Source organism: Primulina tabacum, chromosome 18 (assembly GCF_025594145.1).
Source record: "Primulina tabacum isolate GXHZ01 chromosome 18, ASM2559414v2, whole genome shotgun sequence".
NCBI lineage: Eukaryota > Viridiplantae > Streptophyta > Magnoliopsida > Lamiales > Gesneriaceae > Primulina > Primulina tabacum.
This window is the reverse complement of record NC_134567.1, coordinates 17,624,100-17,647,915: the sequence shown is the minus strand read 5'-3', so window position 1 is coordinate 17,647,915 and position 23,816 is coordinate 17,624,100.

Sequence of the window (23,816 nt, the reverse complement as noted above, 5' to 3'; positions counted from 1 at the left end):
TAAAATATATGGTTGGGACAGCAGAGACAGTGCACCCGCGGTTCAAAAGATAGTGCATCCGCGATCGTTTATCATAAAATGTTGAAAGTTGACAGTAGCTTGACTACACCCGCGGTATAAAAGCCACCGCACCTGCGGTAAATGTACAGAGACAAGACCGCACCCGCGGGGCAAGAGCCAGCGCAACCGCGGCCGCCGTTTCTGAAATTTGAGTTTAGATCAATACGCCTAGCGCACCTGTGGTGCAATGTGTAGCGCACCCGCGGTGCGACGTGCTGAATGAAAAAATAAGACACTTGCCCTTAGCCATGCAATATAGTGTGTTGTCTCCATTTCCTTCATCAGCTTCAGCAGCAAGAACGAGAGCACACTTCAGAAATCCTCAAGCTTCATTCCATCTTTGAATTGTGATTACTCAGGATCTAGCCATTGGATTTTAGATCCGAATTTAGTTTCGTGCTTCTCTCATCAATGGCTTCAAGGGGATATAAGTTTTATTCAGTTCCTCGATAGTTTGAAGTTTAGATGTTGGAGAAATTATGATATGATTAAGATTATGTGTTCTTATGATTATTGTGAACGTATATTCGCAACCGGATCGAAGAACGAACATCGTATGCTATTATTATTATGTTCAACATGTCTTGAGTTTGGTATATGCAGATTTCAGCATGGTAGATGTGTTTATGATGAGGAGTATGAGTTCTTGTATTGATTATTGAGGTTTGAGTGACCGGTATCGCGAGATTACACCGTTATGCCGTCGAATCAGTTGATTGATATTAATCATATGCAGGATTGATTGAGTTTTGATATTAGATTTGTATTATCATTGATTATGAGATGTTGGGATTGGTATCTGATAGATATGATATTTCTGGGTATATCGTTTTTGTGCAGTTATGCCGTTGAAATAGAATTTGATTTCGTTCTGATTATATCCAGTATTGATTTGAGAATGTCTATTGAAATTATGGCTATTCGGTATTGTCATTGACAGATTAGATATGGTCAGATTTGAATTCGAGACTTTGACTTTGTCAGACCAAGAAGAGAAAGGTATAAATCGATGTTAACTCGGAGATCGACTTGAGTTAGATTTAACTCGAGTTTCCCTAAACCACATACTTGTATGGTATTGCTTCTTTTATACCTTTGTGTTTTTAAATGATTACGTTTATTTTATTGAATTAGATAGTAGAGAGCAGATAGCTATTAAGTGAGAGTCACTGACAGAGGGGTTAGATTATGACAGAATAGTCACTGACCCTTTGCACATTGTCAGAATAGGCTTAGTCTTTTGGAGATATGCCAAGACACTGGACGTTTGGTGTATCGACATGCTTATGAGACAGATCTGTCCTTATTGCAGATAATTCGATATAGAGTAGACCAAAGTCCAGAAATAAGAACGTACCTCCACCGCGAACGGTAGTAGTAGGTGGGAGACTTCTTACGTTCTTATTCACTGTGATCCTTAGATTAGAAGAGAGATGAGTCGAGTCTGAGATGCCGAGTCAAGAATTGAATTACAGATTGTATAGATTATGTTTCGTAGATTACGATCCAGGTTTGAGTTACTTTTTGATATTGAATCAAATTTCAGACTATGATACATGCGGTGATATATGTTCCATGATTTTATGTTAGTTCAGTAATTGCATGTAGACATTGTTTATACTGGGATTTATTCTCAGCGGGATTATCCGGCTGTTGTCTTGTTTGTATGTGTGCATGACAACAGATGGGGCAGGATCAGGGTCGAGATAAAGATGAGAGATCAAGATAGCGTGGTGATTACGGGCGTAGCAGATGAACTAGTAGTGTTTACATTTGATATGTAATGTGTTTCAAATACTAGTTAATTTAAGTATGAAATGGAACAAAACATGTACTTATGTTTGTTGAAATAAAATAGAGGTATCATTTGTGTATGATTTTTATACAATTGTTTTTGATATTAAAAGCAAAAATTTTGACCCACATTTGCTAGCAAAGATCCAATTAATCCCAAAGATAATTGAGTTAGAGCCCGGGTCCCCACAAAAATTTTCTTAAATATGAAATAAACTTTCAAATTGCGATCATCCATAATCCGTTCTCAAAAATTACTGCATCCAAACGTTTGAAATTTAAAATTTTGCTAACGAATTTGACTAAACATCATGACAGTAACATAAAATCAGAGTATTTGAACTTTTCATAAATTCTTAAAATAAAGTGGTCCTCGGATTTAGCCTCCCGCTCAGTCCAAGCCAGCTCATTGGTCCTCACCTCTCGTCTCTTCAAATTCATCCTCACCTGCATCAATCAAGTCTAGTGAGTCTAAATACTCAACACGTATAAACTGAGAATAACGAGTAATACGTAATAAAATCACATGCAGCTTTAAAATAGAACGTACATACTGGAACTTGAACTTGCACTTAAACTTGAACATACATACATAACATAGACGTGCCATCAACATAAAACTTTTCTTAAACATGCTTGCATATTTGTACATACATAAACTTCATCATTTTGCGTAGAGGCATGTTTCAAAGCAAGTGACCCATACATAAATATATCTGATCAGACTAAACCACAGTACTGGGCTGATAGGGAAGATCCAATGCCACATACATGAGATCCCCGTTCATAATTTAACGGGTGGATTGGTCCCTGGTCATACTTTACCGCTTTCCAATCCTGACCTAAACTCGTTCATAATTTAACAGGGTGGGATTGGTCCCTGGTCATACTTTACCGCTTTCCAATCACATACATAATTTGGTCACAAGACATGTAGCATACCTCAAAAACATGAAAATATTTTCCTTTGCACGTAGAACATACTTACTTGGCGTTTGAAAGATTCGTTGGATCTCGCTTTTCAAATCCTTATCTTTCATAACTTAGACGTAGGTACTCGTGCTCACTACCGAAGTAAATAAATAGCTTATGACATTCTAGATCACTCGAGACTTGACCTCGTTTAATCGTACTAAACCATGATAAATAACCCCAAAACAAATCCTATGTTTTATATTCATAACCACAAAACAAATCCTATAATTTATATTCAAAATAAATTTTTTTAAAGAGGTGGGTAAACGGACCCCGTGTACGGGTCCGGGTAGGCACTGGAATTTCGTATTTTTGAAGGAAAAAGGACACGGACTCCATGCCGAGGTCCGGGTACCCTCTGTATTTGGAAATTCACGAAAATTCACTAACTTAATCATTCACCCTTTCAATCAAGCCTAAGGATCATGAACCAACACCTCGAGACTCATCCTAGGATGTTATTACATTGATTCAAACCCGTACAAACACCCCAAACGTCCCCAAGCATCGACAAGCAACTTCAATACAACTAATAACCCGTAATTCGACATCGTTTCGCTTTCCTACAACTTATATTACATCCCAAGCCAATCCCGACCCAAATGAACCACCAAATAACACATAAATATATCCTATAACATATCTAAATGCAGTAGCACAAGCCCGGCGATGCCCAACGAAGCCTGCAACAAATAACTTCAAGAACACATTTTCATAAAAGTTGCAGTTTGAGCAGTCCCATGAAAAAATTCATAACTCACTCATTTTTTATCCAAATAATTCGAATTTACTGTAAAATCGAAGGTATCAAAAATTTTTACGTTTCATATGTTGAAAGTTTTTCCAGAAACTCGACCAAAAAATCGCAGTAATTCAAATTACAGCAAATTACGAGTTTTAGATCTAAAAACGTTTCAAAAATCGATCCAACAATTTTCTGATCAAACTTTGCACATCACACATGGATTTTTATGCATAATAAACAACACAACGCATAATATGACGAGATCGATGCAAAAAAAATAGAATATACATGTCTGTTGATGTTTAAAACTCACGATACGGTGATACCGAAATAGAAACGGAGCGAGGCTTGATCGGGACGAACATGGCACTATTTTTCTTGAAGAAAAATCAACGAAAACTCGTTGGAAAAGTTCAGAGAGGGGCGGCTGCACTGTGCTCTAAGAACCCTATATTTTCTCTCAAAATCTGAAATAGTGTGTAGGGAATTGTGTGTGTGTGTGTGTTTTGTGTGATTAACGTGTAAGTGTGTGTGTGGGTGTGTGTGCGTGCGTGAGTTAGGGGTGTAATTTAGGGAAGTAAATTGTTTAATTATTAATTATCAAGCTAATTAAAATACTAACTAAATTATCAAATTAATTAAAATACTAACCCCTATGAATCTTGAATAATATCTCCTAGCTAAAATAAAATGAAATGTACAATTGCTAAACCTTTAAAAGTTTGATATCATAAAACTCAACTAATAAATAATTATGGCTTTTAAAATGCTAAAACTAAATAAATCTTTTAAAATGCCCCAATCTAACTTAAAATTAAACACCACTTTTAAAATTCCCAAAATCGTCACCGGTCTCTTTTCCTCGATCCCGCATCGAATAATCGCCTGAAACATGAAACTAAAGAAAATATTTTTAACGTGCATCATTAAACATAAATAATTTAAAATAATGTAATTTAATAAATCATGCATCACTAAAAATCAATTTAAATTTAAATAAATGATTTAACAATTAAATAAATGCATGTGTTTTACGTGTACTGAACTGTAACGTACGTATTTTGAACTACTTGAAATTTTGCGGAAAAATAAAAATTTTCTTAAATATGAAATAAACTTTTAAATTGCGATCATCCATAATCCGTTCTCAAAAATAACTACAACCAAACGTTCGAAATTTAAAATTTTGCTAAAGCATTTGACTATAAATCATGACAGTAACATAAAATCAAAGTATTTGAACATTTCATAAATTCTTAAAATAAGGCGGTCTTCGGGTTTAGCCTCCCGCTCAGTCCAAGCCATCTCACTGGTCCTCACCCCTCGTCTCTTCAAATTCATCCTTACCTGCATCGATCAAGTCTGGTGAGTCTAAAGACTCAACACGTATAAACTTAGAATAACGAGTAATACGTAATAAAATCACATGCAGCTTTAAAATAGAATGTACATACTGGAACTTGAACTTGCACTTAAACTTGAACATACATACATAACATAGACGTGCCATCAACATAAAACTTTTCTTAAACATGCTTGCATACTTGTACATACATAAACTTCATCATTTTGCGTAGAGACATGTTTCAAAGCTAGTGACCCATACATAAATACGTCTGATCAGACTAAACCACAGTACTGGGCTAGCAGGGAAGATCCACTGCCACATACATGAGATCCCCGTTCATAATTTAATGGGTGGATTGGTCCCTGGTCATACTTTACTGCTTTCCAATATCATACATAAATTGGTCACAAGACATTTAGCATACATCAAAAACTTAAAAGTATATTCTTTGCACGTCGAACATACTTACTTGGCGTTGAGGGATTCGTTTGATCTCGCTTGGGTCCACTGCTGCACATACTAATCATGAATTTCAACACTTAACTTGCATAACTTAGACGTAGGTATTCGTGCTCACCACCGAAATAAATAAATAGCTTATGACATTCTAGATCATTCGTGACTTGACCTCGTTTACTTATCGTACTAAACCATAGCATAGAACCCCAAAACAAATCCTATGTTTTATATTCATAACCACAATTGTTAAATCATTTATTTAAATTTAAAATGATTTTTAGTGATGCATGATTTATTAAATTGCATTATTTTAAATTATTTATGTTTATGTGATGCACATTAAAATCTTTTCTCGAGTTTCATGTTTCAGGCGATTATTCAATGCGGTATCGAGGAAAAGAGACCAGTGACGATTTTGGCAATTTTAAATGTGGTGCTTTATTTTAAGTTAGGATTGAGGCATTTTTAATGATTCATAAGTTTTAGTATTTTAAAGGTCTAATTTATTTATTTAGATTTAAGAGTTTATAATTTTTAAAATTAGCATTTGTGTGTTCTTTTTTAATTAAAGGATTTTCATTAGAGTGTGTAGTAACTTACTATTTTGATTAACTTGTTAATGCAGTTAGTATTTCTTTTATTAGCAATTTAATTAGTTAATTAAGCAATAATTTTCTCCTAATTAAATCTACACACACACACAATCCCACGCACACACACTTTTACACACACTAAAAATCGGTTTAAACACACACACAATTACGTTTCAGATTTTATATTTTTGAGAGCAAGAAAAACCTAGGGTTCTTTCCCAAGAGAGCAGCCGCACCTCCCCTTCTTTTCCAGCACCTTTTCGAGAGTCTTCTTCAAGGAATTTAACGCCACGTTCGTCCCGGATCAACCCTCGCTTCCTTCCCGCGTCGGAGTCATCGTTTCGTTAACGTTAATGATTTAAAGGCAGGTATATTCTTTCGTTTCAGCATCGATCTCGTCATAGTAAATATTTTGATGTTTATTGTATGAAAATCTTGTGTATGTTATGTAAGAGTTTGAGCAAATATGGTTGGATAACTTCTGAAACGGTTTTTGGATCTGAAAACTCAAATATGTTGTCTTTTTAATTACTGCGATTTTCGGTCGGTTTTCTGGAAAATCTTTCAACATATGAAACATAGAACTTTTCGATACCTTTGATTTGATATAAAATTCGAAAAATGTGGAGAAGAGATGAGTGAGTTATGATTTTTTTCGTGGAACTGCTCAAACTGCGGCTTTTATAAAAATGTGTTCTTGAAGTTATTTGTGGCAGGCTTCATTGGCCATCGCCGGGCTTGTGCTACTGCATTTAGATATGTTATGGGATTTATTTAGGTGTTATTCGATGTTCTTTTGGTTCGGGATTGGCTTGGGATGTAATAGAAGTCGTAGGAAGCGAAACGATGTCGAATTACAGGTGTTATTGTTGTACTGAAGTTACTTGTCGATGCTTGGGGACGTTTGGGGTGTTTGTACGGGTTTGAATCAATGTAATAGCATCCTAGGATGAGCCTCGAGGTGTTGGTTCATGGTCCATAGGCTTGGATGGAAAGGGTGAATGATTAAGTTAGTGAATTTTCGTGAATTTCCAATTACAGAGGGTATCTGGACCCCTTCCTGGACACCGTCACGGAGTCCGTGTCCTTTTTCTTTCAAAAATACGAAAGTGCCTACCCGGACCCGTACACGGACCCTTACACGGGGTCCATGTACCCCCCCTCTTTAAAAAAAATTAATTTTTTTTTTAATTTTGAATATAAAATATAGGATTTGTTTTGGGGTTCTATGCTATGGTTTAGTACGATAATTAAATGAGATCAAGTCACGAGTGATCTAGAATGTCATAAGCTATTTATTTATTTCGGTGGTGAGCACGAATACCTACGTCTAAGTTATGCAAGTTAAGTGTTGAAATTCATGTTAGTATGTGCAGCAGTGGCCCCAAGCAAGATCCAACGAATCCCTCAATGCCAAGAAAGTATGTTCGACGTGCAAAGAAAAAACTTTTAAGTTTTTGAGGTATGCTAAATTTCTTGTGACCAATTTATGTATGGGATTGGAAGCGGTAAAGTATGACCAGGGACCAACCCACCCGTTAAATTATGAACGGGGATCCCATGTATGTGCCAGTGGATCTTCCCTGTCAGCCCAGTACTGTGGTTTATTCTGATCAGGCATATTTATGTATGGGTTACTTGCTTTGAAACATGCCTCTACGCAAAATGATGAAGTTATGTATGTTCAAATATGTACAAGTATGCAAGCATGTTTAAGAAAAGTTTTATGTTGATGGCACGTCTATGTTATGTATGTATCTTCAAGTTTAAGTGCAAGTTCAAGTTTCAAGTATGTACGCTCTATTTTAAAAATGCATGTGGTTTTATTACGTATTAGTCGTTACTTCCAGTTTATACGTGTTGAGTCTTTAGACTCACTAGACTTGATCGATGCAGGTAAGGATGCATTTGAGGAGACGAGGGGTGAGGACCAGTGAGCTGGCTTGGACTGAGCGGGAGGCTAAACCCGAGGATCACTATGTTTTTAAGAATTTATGAAAGCTTAAAATACTCTGATTTTCATGAAGTGGTTAATGATGTTTAAACGATTATTACTTTTGGCAAATTTGGTTTTGGTTGTTTTTATTGCAAATGTTTTTAGACGAGCAAGTTATTTTAATGCAAATTTGAAAATTTATTTTATATTTAAGAAAATTTTTAATTTTTCCGCAAATTTCAAGTAGTTCAAAATATGGTACGTTACAGTTGGGGATCTCATGTATGTGGCAGTGGATCTTCCTTGTCAGCCCAGTCCTGTGGTTTAGTCTGATCAGGCGTATTTATGTATGGGTCACTTCTTTGAAACATGCCTCTACGCAAAATGATTAAGTTTATGTATGTACAAGTATGCAAGCATGTTTAAGAAAAGTTTTATGTTGATGGCACGTCTATGTTATGTATGTATGTTCAAGTTTAAGTGCAAGTTCAAGTTCCAGTATGTACGTTCTATTTTAAAGATGCATGTGATTTTATTACGTATTACTCATTATTCTCAGTTTATACGTGTTGAGTCTCTAGACTCACTAGATTGATCGATGCAGGTGAGGATGAATTTGAAGAGACGAGAGGTGAGGACCAGTGAGGTGGCTTGGACTGAGCGGGAAGCTAAATCTGAGGACCGCCTTATTTTAAGAATTTATGAAATGTTCAAATACTATGATTTTATGTTACTGTCATGATGTTTAGTCAAATTCTTTAGCAAAATTTTAAATTTCGAACGTTTGGTTGCAGTTATTTTTTAGAACGGATTATGGATTATCACAATTTGAAAGTTTATTTCATATTTAAGAAAATTTTATTTTTCCGTAAAATTTCAAGTAGTTCAAAATACGGTACGTTACAGTATAAACTGAGAATATCGAGTAGTACGTAATAAAATCACATAAAGATTTAAAATAGAACGTACATACTAGAACTTGAACTTGCACTTAAACTTTAACATACATACATAACATAATCGTGTCATCAACATAAAACTTTTCTTAAACATGCTTGCATACTTGTACAAACATAAACTTCATCATTTTGCGTAGAGGCATGTTTCAAAGCAAGTGACCCATACATAAATACGTCTGATCAGACTAAACCACAGTACTGGTCTAACAAGGAAGATCCACTGCCACATACATGAGATCTCCGTTCATAATTTAACGGGTGGATTGGTCTCCTGGTCATACTTTACCGCTTTCCAATCCTGATCTAAACCCGTTCATAATTTAATGGGGTGGATTGGTCCCTGGTCAAACTTTTCCACTTCCCAATCCCATACATAATTTGTTCACGAGACATTTATCATACCTCAAAAACATGAAAATATTTTCTTTTGCACGTCGAACATACTTTCTTGGCGTTTCAGGAATTCGTTGGATCTCGCTTGAGGTCCACTGCTGCACATACTAACGTGAGTTCAAATCCTTATCTTTCAAAACTTAGATGTAGGTACTCGTGCTCACTACCGAAGTAAATAAATAGCTTATGACATTCTAGATCACTCGGAACTTGACCTCGTTTAATCGTACTAAACCATGATAAAGAACCCCAAAACAAATCATATATTTTATATTCATAACCACAAAACAAATCCTATATTTTATAATCAAATTAAAAAAAAATTTAAGAGGGGGGTACACGGATCCCGTGTACGGGTCCGGGTAGGCACTGGAATTTCGTATTTTTGAAGGAAAAAGGACACTGAACTCCGTGCCGGGGTCCGGAAAATGGTCCGGGTACCCTCTGTATTTGGAAATTCACGAAAATTCACTAACTTAATCATTCACCCTTTCAATCCAAGCCTAAGGACCATGAACCAACACCTCGAGACTCATCCTAGGATGTTATTACATTGATTCAAACCCATAAAAACACCCCAAACGTCCCCAAGCATTGACAAGCAACTTCAATACAATAATAACCCGTAATTCGATATCGTTTTGCTTCCTACGACTTCTATTACATCCCAAGCCAATCCCGACCCAAATGAACCACCAAATAACACCTAAATACCTCCCATAAATGCATTAGCACAAGCCCGGTGATGCCCAACTGAAGCCTGCAACAAATAACTTCAAGAACATGTCAAGAACACATTTTCATAAAAGTCGCAGTTTGAGCAGTCCCACGAAAACAATCATAACTCACTCATTTCTTATCCAAATAATTCAAATTTAATGTCAAATCGAAGGTATCAAAAAATTCTACGTTTTATATGTTGAAAGGTTTTCCAAATTCTAAATCGCAGTTTTCAAAAAGGACAGCAAGTTCGAGTTTTAGATCTAAAAATTTCTTGAAAACCGATTCAACCAATTTTGTGCTCAAACTATGAACATTTTACATGAATTTTACGCATAATAAACATCAAAATTAATACTATGACAAGATTAACGCAAGAAAAAACAGAATATACGTGCCTATTGATGTTTAAAACACGATACGGCGATACCGAAGTGGAAACGGCACGAGGCTTGATCCGGGACGAACGTGGCATATTTTTCTTGAAAAATAATCAACAAAAACTCGTTGGAAAAGTTCAGAGAGGGGCGGCTGCACTCTTGCTCTAAGAACCCTAATATTTTCTCTCAAAATCTGAAATAGTGTGTTTTGTGTGATTAACGTGTAAGTGTGTGTGTGGGTGTGTGTGTGTGCGTGAGTTAAGGTTGTAATTTAGGGAAGTAAATTGCTTAATTATTAATTATCAAGCTAATTAAAATACTAACTAAATTATCAAATTAATTAAAATACTAACCCCTATGAATCTTGAATAAAATCTCCTAGCTAAAATAATGAAATGTACAAGTGCTAAACCTTTAAAAGTTTGAAATCATAAAACTCAACTAATAAATAAATATGGCTTTTAAAATGCTAAAACTAAATAAATCTTTTAAAATGCCCCAATCTAACTTAAAATAAAACACCACATTTAAAATTGACAAAATCGTCACCGGTCTCTTTTCGTCGATCCCGCATCGAATAATCGCCTGAAACATGAAATTCGAGAAAACATTTTAACGTGCATCACATAAACATAAATAATTTAAAATAATACAATTTAATAAATCATGCATCACTAAAAATCGTTTTAAATTTAAATAAATGATTTAACAATTAAATAAATGCATGTGTTTTACATTTTTTTTAAAGTGGGGGTACACGGACCCCGTAGGCACTGTGATTTCGTATTTTTGAAGGAAAAAGGACAAAGACTCTGCGCCGGGGTCCGGGAAGGAGTCCAGATACCCTCTGTATTTGGAAATTCACGAAAATTCACTAACTTAATCATTCACCCTTTCAATCCAAGCCTAATGTGTGGGGACCCGAACCTAATTCGTCTTCTTAATCATTATTAGGATCATTTAATTAATATGGGTCTATATTTTTTTTAAATACATATCAGTCTGATATAAATATCAACATAAAGTACAAGTCTTGTACAACAGATATTCCGATCCACTAGTGTTCTGTAACTACATCAAGTGCTGAAAACTAAATCTGCTCCTAAGTCCGGATCTCCACGCTAAACTTGAAACTCTCATCCTCTTCGTGACCCTGATCCTGTCCCACCTGTTGTCATGCACACATACAAACACAACAACAGCCGGATAACTCCGGTGAGAATATAATCCCAGTATAAACAATGTATACATGCAATCATATAAACAGATATAAAAGCATCAAACAGATATCAACACATGTATCAAAATCTGAAATACATGAAGCGATATAAAAATGTAAATAAACTTTGGACTCGTCATCTCAGACTCGACTCATCTCTAATCTAGGGATCCCGGTTCCTGGACATTGGCACATATATCGAATCTCAGCGATAGGAATGGATCAACTCCTAAGAAACATCGATATAAATCACACATCCAGTGTCTTGGCGACTCAGCCGAAGACTTGGCACATCAGCCAAAGACTAGGCACATCAGCCCATGACTCTTTCTCAATATCTATCATCTATTCTCTTCTTTTTTATAAATCAATAGAATAAGCATACTCAATCAATGAATTCAAAGGTATTAAAACAATACAATTAAGTATGTGGTTTTTGGGAAACTCAAGTTAAATCAAACTCGAGTCGTATCTTCCCGGTTCAACATTGATTTATACCTTTCTTTCGTTGGGGTTCGGCTCTGATCTGTCTTCGAAGCCTTCGATATCAATCTGGAATAGCATTCCCAATAGGTACAATATCAATATACAATCTCAATCAATACTGGATATAATCAGAATTCAATCTAATTCTGTTTCATTGGCATAACGGCACAATCTCAATATACCCAGTAATACAAATCAACAGATATCAATTCCCACAACTCATAATCAATAACAATACAATTATGATATCAAATCTCAATCAAATCCACTTTGAAAATCATAACAATTCCATACGGTATCCGTTCTTCAATCCGGTTTCGATTATACAATGTCTAATATCTCAAGAACACCATATATAAATCAAATCATGATTCCTTCAATACCATATTTTAAAAGCATGTCAAAACATAAGAAAACTTACGTCCAGTTGAAGTTCTCATCGATAGAAACACGGTACTGCAATCGGATTGAAATTCGGACGGACGGATCTTTCGCAAATCACAAATCTCTGCTTTTAAAACTTTGAAGCTTTCCAGGAGATTTCTCGTTCTTATTGCTGAAATTTTGAATGAGATGGAAGGAATATACATATATATTGCATGGCTAAGGACAAATATCTCATCCTTTAGGTTGCACGTCTCACGCATATGCGCGACCCTCCTCAGCACATATGCGCGAGACATTATGTCTCGGCGCGTGGCTTCTCGATAGCTCGCGCATTTGCACGCCCTATCCCGGCGCATATACGCGAGGTTCTCTGCCAATCTCGCACATATGCGCGGGTCCAAGCGCGCATATGCGCGAGGTTCTCTGCCTACCTCGTGCATATGTGCCCGGTTGGGTCGCGCATATACGTGAGGGCTCATCCTCGCACATAATTTTAATCTTCTTTTCGGCTTTTCAGGTCCGATCAATTCCGTCTATAATCACATCAATTTATCAACAAATCATTTCAGATTACAATCATAAAATCCTCGGGCATTACATTTCTCCCCCCCTAAGATCCGATTTCGTCTCCGAAATCACAGGCAATCAATTCAGATATCAAATCAGATACAATATGGAATGGAGAATAGAAGCTAAATAAGAAGACTCACATCAGTGAAATAACTCTGGGAATCTCTGTCTCATATCTGATTCAGTCTCCCAGGTAGCTTTTTCAATGCCATGACGACTCCACTGAACTTTCACAACCGGAATAGTCTTCGTTCTGAGTTGCTTTTCTTTACGATCAAAAATCTGGATCGGCTTCTCAAAGTAACTTAGTGTCTCGTCAAGTTCGTCCTCGTCTGGCTGAATAATATGTGAAGCATCAGGAATAGACTTCCGCAGTAACAATACATGAAAGACATCATGTATTACAGATAGAGAAGGCGGTAATGCGAGTCGATAGGCACGATCTCCTATCTTCTCGAGAATCTCGTACGGCCCAATATATCGTGGAGACAACTTCCCTTTCTTGCCAAATCTGACCACGCCTCTGAAAGGACAAATCTTCAAAAATACTCTGTCTCCTGCCTCAAATACCAACGGTCTACGTCGAACATTGGCATATTTGGCCTGTCTGTCTTGAGCTGTCTTCATTCTCTTCTGAATCAGCTTCACTTTTTCCGTCATATCTCGAATCATGTCAGGTCAAATCTAAGGTACCTCAGATATATCGTCCCAATACGGAGGGGATCTGCACTTCTTACCATACAACGCTTCAAACGGAGCCATCTCTATACTCGTGTGATAGCTGTTGTTGTAAGAAAACTCACAAAGTGGCAAAAAATCTTTCCAACTAGTGCCAAAATCTAGCACTACAGCTCTCAGCATATCCTCCAATGTCTGGATAGTCCGCTCTGACTGTCCGTCAGTCTGTTGATGATATGCGGTACTAAGATGTAATTTCGTACCTAGAGCCTGCTGTAAACTGCGCCAAAAGTGCGAAGTAAACTGAGGATCACGGTCTGATACAATCGACTTCGACACTCCATGCAATTTGACCACCTCTCTGACATAGATCTCTGTCATTTGGTCATGTCTGTATGTCATCTTATGTGGAATAAAGCATGCTGATTTGGTCAATCTGTCAATCACAACCCAAATCGCATCGCAACCTCGGGAGGAACGCGGTAACTTTGTCACGAAGTCCATGGAATTGTGATCTCATTTCCATTCAGGAATGGACAAACTCTGTAATAGACCTCCTGGTTTCTTTCTTTCCGCTTTTACCTGTTGGCAATTCAAACACTTGGATACAAATTCAGCAATATCAGCTTTCATCTGTTTCCACCAAAACTGTATTTTCAAATCATTATACATCTTTCTGCCACCAGGATGAATACTGAATCGAATGCTATGCGCTTCTGACAATATCTGTCGTTTCAAATCTGAAACATTCGGCACAACAAGACGATTATTCACATACAGTACCCCATCACGTATCTGATATTCTGATCGATGCCCTGCTCTGACTATCGATATCGAATTCTGAACATTCTGATAAAATTTTTGAGCCGCTTTAATTCTCAAAATCAGCTATGGTTCGACTTGAACAGCATATAATCTCAATGGTTTACAATCTGTCTCAAATACTAATCCAGACAAACAGCAATCTTCAATCAAATTTTAAACACCAATCGTCGATAAGGACAAAGAACATACCTTTCGACTCAGTGCATCAGCTGCTGCATTAGATTTCCCCGGATAGTATTTGATTTCACAATCAAAATCTTTCAGTAAATCAAGCCATCTTCGTTGCCTCATATTCAACTCTGATTGTGAAAACAGATATTTCAAGCTTTTATGATCAGAATAAATCTCAAACTTCTCACCTTATAGATAATGTCGCCATATCTTCAATGCAAAGACGATGGCTGCCAATTCAAAATCATGAATTGGGTAGCGAGTCTCATGTGGCTTCAACTGTCTCGAGGCATACGCATTCACATGTCCCCGCTGCATCAAAATACAACCCAATCCTCTGTGAGACGCATCACAATAAACAACAAAATCACCAGTACCTGACGGGATAGTCAACACCGGAGCACTGGTCAGTCTCTTCTTTTACTCAAGGAAACTGGACTCACATTCCTCTGACCAAACAAATGATGCGTTCTTCTGTGTCAACTGAGTAATAGGTTTAGCAATACTAGAGAAATCTTTAATAAATCGACGGTAGTAGCCTTGCCAAACCCATAAAACTGCGTATCTCTGGCACAGAAATCGATCTAGGCCAACTGATCACGGCCTCAACCTTGCTAGGATCAACAGAAATCCCATCACCAGATATAATGTGACCCAGAAATACAACCTGTCTCAGCCAGAATTCACATTTCGACAATTTGGCATACAATTTCTTAGCTCTCAGAATTCTCAACACAGTTCTCAAATGCTCAACATGCTCAATCATATTCTTCGAGTAAATCAGAATATCATCAATAAAAATAATCACAAAATCATCGAGATATTTCTGAAATACACGGTGTTCATCAGACCCATAAATACATCTGGAGCATTAGTCAACCCAAACGGCATGACAATAAACTCATAATGGCCATACCTGGTTCTGAAGGCTGTCTTTGAAATATCAGAATCTCTGACTCTCAGCTGATGATATCCAGATCTCAGATTGATCTTGGAATACAAAGAAGAACCCTACAACTTATCAAATAAATCATCAATACGAGGCGAAGGGTATTTGTTCTTTACCATAGCCTTGTTCAGTTGCCTGTAGTCAATGCAAAGTCTCATTGAACCGTCCTTGTTACTCACAAACAATACTGGAGCACCCCAAGGCGAAACACTCGGTCTGATGTAACCCTTGGCCAGTAGATCTTCTAACTGCTCTTTCAACTCTTTCAACTCAATCGGTGCCATTCTGTACGGAGCTCTAGAAATCGGAACCGTAACTGGTACCAATTCAATGCTGAAGTCTATCTCTCGAATCGGAGGCAAACCCGGAATATCATCTGGAAAGACATCAGCAAACTCACAGACCACTGGTAAATCAGCCAATGATTGGCTCGATTTCAGTAAGTCAACTGAATATACAAGGAATCCCTCTGCTCCTTTCTGTAATAATCGAGTCATAGATAACGCATATATCAAAGGAATTCTAGATCTAGAACCCTTATCGTAAAATTTCCATTCTTCAGCCATCTCAGATCTGAATCTTACAATCTTATGGAAACAATCAACGGTAGCTCTGTACTTGGTCAGTAGTATCAATACCGATAATATAGTAAAAATCAGACAACCCAAGTAAGATACAATCTAACTCAATCTCATGCCCGTCATACTGTAGCATACAATGTCTAACAGAATTCACTGAAATCATACATGTCCCCAAAGGAGAAGAGACAGACACTACAACAGATAATGACTCCACAGGCAATGCATGAATCAATACAAATCGTTCAGAAATAAAAGTATGAGAAGCACCCGTATCAATCAATACATAGGCAGGATACCCATAAAGAGAACAGTTACCTGCAACAACATCATCTGGTGCTTCCTGAGCCTGTTCTTCAGTCAAAGCAAATACTTTGGACTGCTGTCTCAGAGGCTGGCTTTCTCATGGCCTCTACTGTGACTGAGGAGTAGTCGGTGGAGGCTGGAAGGAGTGAACAGCTGATGATCGTCTATCAGTCTGAGCAACTGATCCAGATGATTCTGTTCCCTGGGATCTTTGAGAACTTCTCTGTGGACATACTCTCGCAAAATGTCCCTTGCTGTCTGCAGATGTGGAAACTACCAAATACTCCTTGGCATTGCTCTGTGGGTTGTCTCCCTCCGAAAGTTCTGCAATAGACCCCTGTACTACTCTGGCTCTATCGGGAACCACCTGAACTAGATGAACTGCTCCCTAACTTCTTGAACTATTTTCCTCGGGCTTTCAAGAAATATTTCTTCCCACCACTGCTACTGCCACTCTCAAATCTGGGAGGGGGTTGCTGGGATGGAGTAGAAGTTTGTTGCTGTCTCGATACTGGAGGAACATACGAAGCTCCTTTTTGCCTAATCAGGCCAGCTTCAGCTCTTTTTGCTCTATTTAGGGCGTCAACAAAGTTATTCGGTCGTCCGGTGTTCACCAATGTAAAGATCTCAGGATTTAGCCCATTGATGAACTGATCAGCAACAGCTTTGTCATTCTCGGCAACATGCGGAGCAAATCGTAACAAAGTAGAGAACTTGGCCACATATTCTTCAATATTCAATTGACCCTGTCTCAGATTGGCAAACTCTACCCCCTTGTCCTTTCTGTACGACACTGGGAAAAATCTTTGATAAAATTCAGTTTTAAAGATGTTCCAGGTAATAGTCGTACCTCGATGCTCCAACGCTCTCTTGGTCGTGAGCCACCAATTCTTCGCAACATCATGCAACTGGTGCCCAATCAGTCGGACTCGGCACTCATCTGTATAATCCAGTGAGTCAAACAGCATCTCAATGTCATCTAGCCAACTCTCACACTCAACAGAATTCTCTGTACCCTTCAAAGCCTGCGGTTTAAACGACTGAAACCTCTTCAATAGTGTTTTCATCAGAGTTGCTGTAACATCCATCGGATTCGCAGAGGTACTATCCTGTTCTGGGACTCTTCGAGGAGGCATATCTGATTATCAAAAGGGTTAGCAACCAAATACAACAAACATGTTTCAGTCCTTCTCTGATCATCTTACTGATGATCAAGAATCGGTTCTGATTCATTCTCAATAACACATGTTTCCAATCAAATCAGATAATCAGGTAAACATGCATTTCAAAGCAGTAAAACATGATAGCAATCAAAAGCAAGGAAGAAAACTCATTCTACCCCGCTCACTATATTCTATTTCAGTCTAAAGAATCTACTGCACTGATAGCACCTGCTGTGGGGACCCGAACCTAATTCGTCTTCTTAATCATTATTAGGATCATTTAATTAATCTGGGTCTAAATTTTTTTTTTAAATACATAATTGCGGAATATAATGAAATCAATCTGATATAAATATCAACATAAAGTACAAGTCTTGTACAACAGATATTCAGATCCACTAGTGTTCAGTAACTACATCAAGTACTGAAAACTAAATCTGCTCCTAAGTCAGGATCTCCACGCTAAACTTGAATCTCTCATCCTCTTCATGACCCTGATCCTGTCCCACCTGTTGTCATGCACACATACAAACACAACAACAGCCGGATAACTCCGGTGAGAATATAATCCCAGTATAAACAATGTATACATGCAATCATATAAACAGATATAAAAGCATGAAACAGATATCAACACATGTATCAAAATCTGAAATACATGAAGCGATATAAAAATGTAAATAAACTTTGGACTCGTCATCTCAGACTCGACTCATCTCTAATCTAGGGATCCCGGTTCCTGGACATTGGCACATATATCGAATCTCAGCGATAGGAATGGATCAACTCCTAAGAAACATCGATATAAATCACACATCCAGTGTCTTGGCGACTCAGCCGAAGACTTGGCACATCAGCCAAAGACTAGGCACATCAGCCCATGACTCTTTCTCAATGTCTATCATCTATTCTCTGGTTTTCTATAAATCAATAGAATAAGCATACTCAATCAATGAATTCAAAGGTATTAAAACAATACAATTAAGTATGTGGTTTTTGGAAAACTCAAGTTAAATTAAACTCGAGTCGTATCTTCCCGGTTCAACATTGATTTATACCTTTCTTTCGTTGGGGTTCGGCCCTGATCTGTCTTCGAAGCCTTCGATATCAATCTGGAATGGCATTCCCAATAGGTACAATATCAATATACAATCTCAATCAATACTAGATATAATTAAAATTCAATCTAATTCTGTTTCAATGGCATAACGGCACAATCTCAATATACCCAGTAATACAAATCAACAGATATCAATTCCCACAACTCATAATCAATAACAATACAATTCTGATATCAAATCTCAATCAAATCCACGTTGAAAATCATAACAATTCCATACGGTATCCGTTCTTCAATCTGGTTTCGATTATACAATGTCTAATATCTCAAGAACACCATATATAGATCAAATCATGATTCCTTCAATACCATATTTTAAACCATGTCAAAACATAAGAAAACTTACGTCCAATTGAAGTTCTCGTCGATAGAAACATGGTACTGCAATCGGATTGAAATTCGGACGGACGGATCTTTCGCAAATCACAAATCTCTGCTTTTAAAACTTTGAAGCTTTCCAGGAGAGTTCTCGTTCTTATTGCTGAAATTTCGAATGAGATGGAAAGAATATACATATATATTGCATAGCTAAGGACAAATGTCTCATCCTTTAGGTTGCACGTCTCGCGCATCTACGCGACCCTTCTCAGCGCATATGCGCGAGACATTATGTCTCGACGCGTGGCTTCTCGGCAACTCGCGCATATGCGCGCCCTCTCCCGGCGCATATGCGCGAGGTTTTCTGCCAATCTCGCGCATATGTGTGGGTCCTGTCGCGCATATGCGCGAGGTTCTCTGCCTACCTCGCGCATATGCGCCCGGCGGAGTCGCGCATATACGCGAGGGCTCATCCTCGCACATAATTCTAATCTTCTTTCCGGCTTTTCAGGTCCGATCCGTTCCGTCTATAATCACATCAATTTATCAACAAATCATTTCAGATTACATCATAAAATTCTCGGGCATTACATAAGGACCATGAACCAACACCTCGAGACTAATCCTAGGAAGTTATTACATTGATTCAAACCCGTACAAACACCCCAAACGTCACCATGCATCGACAAGCAACTTCAATACAACAATAACCCGTAATTCGACATCGTTTCACTTCCTACAACTTTTATTACATCCCAAGGCAATCCCGACCAAAACGAACCCCCAAATAACACATAAATATATCCTATAACATATCTAAATGCAGTAGCACAAGCCCGGCGATGCCCAACGTAGCCTGCAACAAATAACTTCAAGAACATGTCAAGAACACATTTTCATAAAATTCGCAAGTTGAGCAGTTCCACGAAAGCAATCATAACTCACTCATTTCTTATCCAAATAATTTGAATTTACTGTCAAATTGAAGGTATCGAAAAGTTCTAAGTTTCATATGTTCAAAGTTTTTCCAGAAACTCGACTGAAAAATCGCATTAATTCAAATGAAAAACATTTCAAAAATCGATCAAACAATTTTCTGCACAAACTTTGCACATCACACATGGATTTTTACGCATAATAAACAACACATCACATAATATGATGAGATCGACCCAGCTTAAATAGAATATACATGTCTGTTGATGTTTAAAACTCACAATACGGCGATACCGAAGCGGAAACGGCGCGAGGCTTGATCCGGACGAACGTTGCACTATTTTTCTTGAAGAAAAATCAACAAAAACTCGTTGGAAAAGTTCAGAGAGGGGCGGCTGCACTCTTGGTCTAAGAACCCTAATATTTTCTCTCAAAATTTGAAATATTGTGTAAGGAATTGTGTGAGTGTGTTTTGTGTGATTAACGTGTAAGTGTGTGTGTGGGGGTGTGTGTGTGTGCGCGTGAGTTAGGGGTGTAATTTAGGGAAGTAAATTGCTTAATTATTAATTATCAAGCTAATTAAAATACTAACTAAATTATCAAATTAATTAAAATACTAACCCCTATGAATCTTGAATAAAATCTCCTAGCTAAAAAAAATGAAAAGTACAAGTGCTAAACCTTTAAAAGTTTGAAATCATAAAACTCACCTAATAAATAAATATGGCTTTTAAAATGCTAAAACTAAATAAATCTTTTAAAATGCCCCAATCTAACTTAAAATAAAACACCACATTTAAAATTTTCAAAATCGTCACCGGTCTCTTTTCCTCGATCCCACATCGATTAATCGCTTAAAACATGAAACTCGAGAAAACATTTTTAACGTGCATCACATAAACATAAATAATTTAAATAATACACTTTAATAAATCATGCATCACTAAAAAATTCTTTAAATTTAAATAAATGATTTAACAATTAAATAAATGTATGGGTTTTACGTGTACTGATTTTGGGCTCTATAGTTTGTGTTTTGCATGTGTGTCAATTGATGGTGAAACAAGCAGGTTGATAGCCGATGATGATTTTGGGCTTACTGAATTGCATGTTTCTTGGCCTTGTTACTCGTTATGAATACCCCTGTAGTATGAACTGTGAGTTTTTATATATGCACATATAGTGGGTTTTGGTAGAGGTGTAAATGACAGTCGAGTTTAAAAATCTGTGGGGGAAACTGGAAAAGCATGAGATGCGAGTAGAAATTGAATGAATGTCTGTTGAAAGTAGTGACTGACCAGTGACATGAAGTCGAGTAGAAAACTTTACTCAACCTGGAATAACATTCTTCCAAATCGTTCATAGAACCTTAAAATTCTTCCATAGGCCAGATAAATGAACATACCTTATATTCAGAGCCTAAGAAGTACACATGAGAAAATTACGCACTTATAAAAAAATGTGAAAACAAAATGGGATGTAAGGTGTGGGGAGCCAAAAAGGGGTGAAATGTTATCACTAAACTAAAAAGATGGAGATGTAAGGCGTTGGGGAATGTCAGATGAAAATTCTGACAAGTTCATAATGAAAATGATCTTTGTAACCCCCATCTTTTTGAACTACTTGAGCACGTATAGACATTGACTCCCTAAATATCATTTACAACTATGAAATTCTGCCACTTTGTGTTTACTGGTTGGTCCCGAAAGAAACACAACTCAGGAAAGAGAAACTTGTGTTGCATGGCTGATGTAGTGACTCACATAATTTGCGAATAAAACTATATGAAGCACAAGCTAGTAGAACAAATAACACACACACGGGCACATTTTCTGTCCAAATGGATGCTGTGATTTGACTAATTGGATGTAGTTTAAAAACCCGTTGAGGAATGAGATGTCAGTTTTCTGTTTCACCATCGATTTAGTTGTTTTAGTACTTTTATTTGGTGTCTTATTTTAGTTGTGTTCTATGACCTATTTTTCTTGAGGCAAGCAAACGATCAGTATGAGGGGGTTGATAGGTGTTATTTTTACATGTTTTAATGCATTAGTTTGTGTGTGGTTGCATTGTGTGTGCGTGCATTTCATATACATTTTGTTCGTTTTAGAATTAACATATGTATAGGTTCGTGTCTCACTTGTACATGATGAATTTGCAGGTGAGATGTCCGAAGAACTGAAATCGGGACATAAATTGGAAGCCACAAGAAATTGGGAGAAAAGCTGGCGCTCAAGCGGTAGAATCTCACTGCTTGAGCGCAAGTATGGATTTCCAGAAGCCTTGGACAGAAGGGTTAGTGCTCGGGCGATAGAATCTTACCGCTCGGGCGCAAGATATGCAGTTCAAAGTACAGAAGACTCGGCATTCGGGCGGTAGAATCTTACCGCTCGAGTGCGAGTGCCTCACCTCACCAGCAAAATTACAGAAGGGCTGGCGCTCGGGAGGTAGAATCTTACCGCCCGAGCGGTACTCAACTTTGAAAAATATTAAAGATGATTTCTTGCCTTCCAGGAGAAGTTGCCAAGTATGGCTGTTCAAAAACAACCCTAGGACGTTTTTTTGGAGCATTATTCAGCAGCTACCAAGGTTTAGAAGAGAGAAAAGGCTTGAAGAAAGCTTGGAACTGAAGATTTCCGGGCAACATTCTTCGCATTTTCGTCACGTCTAGTATTTTGAGTTTATTTTCTCTTTTTTAAATATTGTTTTGCTTAGTTTAATTATGAGATCGAGTAGCTAATCTACATTATTTGTTGGGATTTAAGGAGATCCTACCCCGAAATCGAGTTTAGTTAATTCACATATCGACTTTTGATTTATTCTTGATTGTGCTATTATTTTTATTGCGTTGTTGAAGCGTAGCTAACTTTAATAACGATTTCATATTGCGAGTGAGTTTGAGAGAATTGCTCGTGATTGGAATGAGTAGCATAATCCATTGATTTACATAGAAATATGAAGTTGGATACACGTCGATAATCATAGTCCGGTAGGTCGAAAACTGGGGGGTTTCTAACGACATGCAGTTCACCCTTAATAAATAATTAAAGAAATTTAGTTACTTTATTGAGTTGAGTTAGTTTGGCATAACTCAAGAGGGCCTGTTCAATTGGATAGGAAATCTTGTCGGAAGCGTAGCTCACTGTCGAACGAGTTAAGTAAATGACGAACCAAAATTCCCAACGAATTCATTTATCATTGAATATTTAATAATCTGTTTAGCTTATTTCTTTGATTGAATTTGAGAATCATTTCATTGAGTTTTTATTTAATCATAGTAGCAGTAGACAATCATTCAAATTATCGTTGCTAAAGATTTAATAACTCTAAATAACAATTGCGAAATACGACATCTTGTGGAACGATACTCGTACTCTTGAATACTAGATTATTACTTGACATCGTGCATTTGCGATTATTTCGAGCGTGAATATTATAAATTTATACTAAGGATTTTACAGTGCAAGTTTCGCTCAATCATGCACAGCTGGATTCCATTAGATAAGCTCGTCTTGTTCTGCAAACTAATTGATTTCTAACTGATGCTCTGAAGTGCTTAGTTGAACTGGTCTTGAATTGGTATGGTGAGATCAGTTGACTCGTCAGCTAAACTGATATAACTTATTCAGTTAAACTGATCAGTTGGGCTCTTCATCAGTTGAACACTTCATCAGCTAGCTGGGCTTCTGAAGGTTTTCTTCTGAACTACCTATCAACATAACCATCAGTTTAACTGGTCTTTCACATA